The 5,149-nt window shown below is 32.9% G+C and overlaps 1 pseudogene; it reads right to left on the bottom strand.

Moving 5' to 3' along the window:
- Window positions 1-606: 606 nt before the first annotated feature.
- Window positions 607-1,004, bottom strand: LOC125931344 (profilin-1-like; annotated as a pseudogene).
- Window positions 1,005-5,149: the final 4,145 nt, after the last annotated feature.

Below are 5,149 nucleotides of genomic sequence, written 5' to 3'. Positions count from 1 at the left end.
CTTCTGGTATGTGAATTAACCATGCTGCTCAATGGTGCTCACTATCTCTATTTTCCTGTAACAGGCAGTGCCACCTCTACCAAATGCACTCCAAGAAGGGCAACTGTCTCTCCCAATGCAACATGGGATCTTCAGACCATGTTGTCCATTCCTGTGCCTCTTTCCTCTTTCCCTACAGAAGCACCATTATGCACATCAGGCCCAACCTTGGCTATGGCATAGACTTCCAAAACTTCAGACTTTGTGCTCTGTTGCTCATAAAAAGTTGCAGTAATCAGGCCCTCTCTTTTTCCCAGTCAATTATTTTGAGGAAGACTTTTTTTCTTGTGCAATACCCTGCATGCTGCCGTCACTCTGTCTCTATTTCTCTTTTTCCTCACTCCATGACCAAGGCTCCCTCCTCTCTGCAGCACCCACAATTCTCTTCTTCCCCAAATCAATTTTCTGAAGTTCCTACCTTCCACATTGTGGTTGTTTTTCTCCTTCTAGATATGCAGTTTGTTCTCTCAGTCCTCACATTGATTTACTGAGTGTTCGTAATGATTTGATACTTATCTGTGTTCAAGGTAGAAGATGAACATAAGGTCCCCCTATTATCTGACCATCTTAACTCCTTGCATAACATTTCTTGTTGATCGTACCACTGTGTACACCTTCTTTGCCCATCAGCAGGACTAATGTCTTGGCAGTCGTGGTGACAGTGATTTTGAAAGTGGAAGATCCCCCCAGTGCTCTTGGTATGAACATCCATGGTAAATTCCCATTCCTGAAAAGTGAGTCCCAGATAACAGAACATTTCTGGCCTCCACGTTCCATCCATTCACAAAAATACTTGATTGGCCTTTGCCAACCAGAACACCAACCTTTGCTGGCATGATGTTGGCAAAGGTTTTTCTGGAGACTGCTGCCCAGATGGAGGGCAAGTCCTTACAGCTCACAATGGCTATGTCCTGACAGGTCTCACCAGCCATGAAATTGTTGATGTAGGTGCTCCAACTTGTCATGGCACTGCTACTGGGGCTACTGTCTGCACAGTGGTTAAGGGCATCACCACTGGGTTGGTGCCCTTGGGATGTTAGATAGGGTGATGTGGAGAGTTCAGGGCCACATGATGCCACCCAGACTGTGGCTCTGCTAGCTGTGCAGCAGCCCTTGTACCACCACTTCTTCCATACAAATTTTACAATCAGCTCGTCAAATTCCACATGAGAAAAATTGTCGGGACTTGACTGTTATTACATTTAACTTATAAATTAATTTTATAGTTAATTTATTTAAATATTAAGTCACAAATATTAATTTGTGAACATTGTATACCTCTCATTTATGTCTCTAAAAATTCACAATGAAATGTTCTAATTTTTCTAATTTTCTGTTGGTTGTTTTCTAGTTAGATATTTTTGGACCATATAAAATGGTAACCTTTTAAAGGTAAGCCTTCATATTTCTGTTTGCATATAAAGAGATAATAATTTCATATTAAACCTGTATCTAGTATACATCAGAAATCTAGTTTTTATCCTAATTTGCTAATTTACAGAATTATTTGTATTTCCAATCTACAACATTTTATCTTCTGTATATAGTAGTAGTTTTTTTTATTTCTAGTCATTTTATTTTATATATATATATATATAAATATATATAATCATTTATCTATTTATTTATGCCTTACTGAACTTCTTAAAACAAATTGTACACTATTAGATAGAAATGGTTACAGCAGCATTCTTTACTTCTTCTGAGAATGTTGATTTACAATTAAAAAATAAAACAATTAGGAAATCTTTAGAAGAATTAATGTTAACCTGGAATGTAGTAGGTTATGGAATATTTAAGTTAATGAGACAGTTTATGTTTGAAATCATCAAGTCTATGACTTATTTCATTACCGATGGACTCTTTACTAACTCTGAAGTGTTTTTAATATTAACTTTATTTTTACTGTTTTGAATTAGCCTTTACTCATTTATACTTGAATATGCTAAATTTGCTTAATTTTTTATAGCACTGAATCTTTTCATAAATGATTGACTTCTTTATGTTTTCATAGAATACACTAATGTTGTTTACATAGATATTCTGGAGATACCTGGAGATACCTGGAGATATCTGGAGATACCTGGAGATACACAGGTATATAGCCAGATAGGAACAACAGAAAACCCAAGGCTTCTTTAGTCATGGAGTATGATTCAATGTATGGAGGAAGCTATATATATATATATATATATATATATATAAAGATATATATATATATAAAGATATATATATATAAAGATATATATATAAAGATATATATAGATATATATGATATATATGTATCTTATATAATATAAAGATATATATAAAGATATATATATAGATAGATAGATATAGATATATAAAGAAGCTATATATATATATATATATATAAAGAATAATAGGGCTTGGAAATTCCTTCAGGATGAAATTGTATTCACACATGCTTTTCTGGTCTGGTCACCAATCTAATACTAATACTGTAAGACAGGGGCAGGAAAAGAAAACCTTACTGTATAAGGATCTAATTTCTGGAAGTATGACACTGTTTTGAGAAGGGAATATAGATTTAAAAATTGATTTAAGTAGGGGAACCTAGGTGACTCAGTTGATTAAGCATCCTACTCTTGATTTCAGCTCAGGTCATGATCTCACAGTACATGAGACTTACTCCCATGTTGGGTTCTGCACTGAGAGTGTGGAGCCTGCTTGGTATTCTCCCTCTCTCTCTGCCCCTTCCCCACCCATGCTTGCTCTCTCTCTTTCTCTCTCAAAATATATAAATAAACTTAAAAATTTGATTTGAGATTATATACAAATTATTAGATAGTTACTCATCTCCCTATCAGAGCAATTTTATAGTGAAGCTTTCAAGCTTATACTTAATACTGAGAAAGTGAGGATTATTTGACATGTAACAATTATATAGATCTATATATTCATGTTTACTGGAATAGGCTTAATATTGGGAAAAATATACTTGAATTATTGGTCATTCCCACATTTTTGTGAATACTGTTTATCAATTAATAAGGGATGATCATCTTCCCATCCTCTACATGACACAATCTTTTTATTCATAAATAAAAGAAAGTATACCATAGTTTAAAATGGTTCAAGGAGTTAAAAGCACTATGACTAATTTATAATAGGCCACAACTTAAGAAAAATCTGAATTTAATTATACACTGTGTTTGTTGTTAAGCATTCTGTGAAATAAGAGAGAATGAATGACCCAGAGGACAAGATGACATATGCTCTCATGGCTAGTGGTAAAAAATTATCCATTGTAATTAAATTTTTTTTAATATAAAGGGAAACTTAGAGATAATGCTTTTCAAAATTAAAGGGAAAAAAAGATTTCCAATACTTTACATTTACTAAAGGAATTTTTCCTGTAACTAATAAAAATTTGAGAATAGAATATAGTTTAAAAATAGACATATAAAGATAAAGAAAAAGAAATATGAGGTACCGTTTTAATTAACTCCTAAACTTTCCTTTAGAAAGATAAAAACAATTGCCAAAGTAGTCAGCTTAATTTGAAACAAATATAACCATTTTTCTCAGTTCTTGTAATTCCTGTAAATAGATTAATAACATGCTTGTTTTGTTTATCTATCAATAGTTTCTCTGTTGGTTAAACAATTCAGTTTACAAGTGACTACAGATACATATTGAGGCTGACATCTACACTATCCTCATTCCCAAGTATCTCTATGCTATGTTTTTTTGGGGGGGGGCAGATTATATAGAAAATTATGTTTACTTTCATAGTAGGTGAAAACACAAACTATGTCTTTCAATAATAGTCTTTCCTTAACACTTTTATTCTGTTCTAAATATACTTCATTTGGTAAAGCCTTTAAATTTCCTTTCTTTTCCTTTGCAGTTCTGAGTTAGTGAATGCTGAAGTTATATAAGGAAGTCGGAAAATATTGGCGATTATCTGTACTTTTATAACTGATTCAAGTATTTTAATTACTTTGACCGGACAACTGTGATAATCCTTCCTCTCTCCAAACACACAAAACCATATAAACAAACATACACCCACACCCATACACACACCCACATGCATGTGTGCACAAACATGCTTATTTGGCCAAAATGATCAAATAGATATTTGGTGTAATTTGGATGCTAGCATAGAAGAAAATTTAAGATCAAGATAAACCTATGAATTCTAGGTTGGCAGATGATAATTTTATTTGAGTATCTCCCTTCTTTCTGGTTATTATCCTCTATTTCTAACAATAGAAAAACAATAATCCAAAGAGAAATAAGATGTGTTTTCAATAACTCGATTAACAAATAAGTATTACATGCCTTCTATGATCTCGGATCTGTGATAGATGTAGCTATATGAGAAAAGCAGATAGATAAGAGAAGGCCATATTTGAAGAAAAGTGAGTTTTTCTAGCATCCAGTTGTTAAACTTGCCAACATAATGCACTTTTTTTTTCTTGGAGATTATGTTGTGGTATGACAGTGGGGTGTTCTCATGGCCCAGATAGAATGATGAGGTATGGTAATTACTCCAGAGATCTTTAATGAGGGTTTCAAAGTGAAATTTTCAGTCTAATGGGGAACTGTACATATATGGGTTTTAGGATGGTAATCACGTTGAAAAGGTATGAACGACTTTAAGGATACTAAAGCAAATTGTGAAAATAACTTTTTTCTTAAGTTTTAACAAGTTAAACCTTGATTAGCAATAATTGAGAGTGTTTGTTTTAACAGCCTGACCAGCACTGACTAATGTTTTCAGTATTACTAATTTGTTAAGTGAAAATGGTGTCTCATTAAATTTGCATTTATTAACTAGCTACCTTGAACATTGTCATATGTTTTCTATACAGTTGTTATTTGTTTCTTTTTCTTTTAAAGTTGTGTATATATTTCTCTCACAAACTACTTTTGCCCATGTGACCTTGTATTGATTTGTTGGATATTTTTTATACAAAAATAAAAATTGTAACCATTGATCTGTCATAATTGGTGTGAGTATTTCCCTGTTTCTAGTTGACTTTCAATTTTCATTTGTTAAGAGAAATATAAGAATAAAATATTGGGTCGCCTTGGTCCTTCAGTCAGTTAAGTGTCCAACTCTTGATTTCAGCTCAGG

This window comes from Panthera uncia, chromosome X, assembly GCF_023721935.1.
Source record: "Panthera uncia isolate 11264 chromosome X, Puncia_PCG_1.0, whole genome shotgun sequence".
NCBI lineage: Eukaryota > Metazoa > Chordata > Mammalia > Carnivora > Felidae > Panthera > Panthera uncia.
Note: the sequence above shows the minus strand (reverse complement) of the source record. Positions and strands in the feature narration are given on the sequence as shown.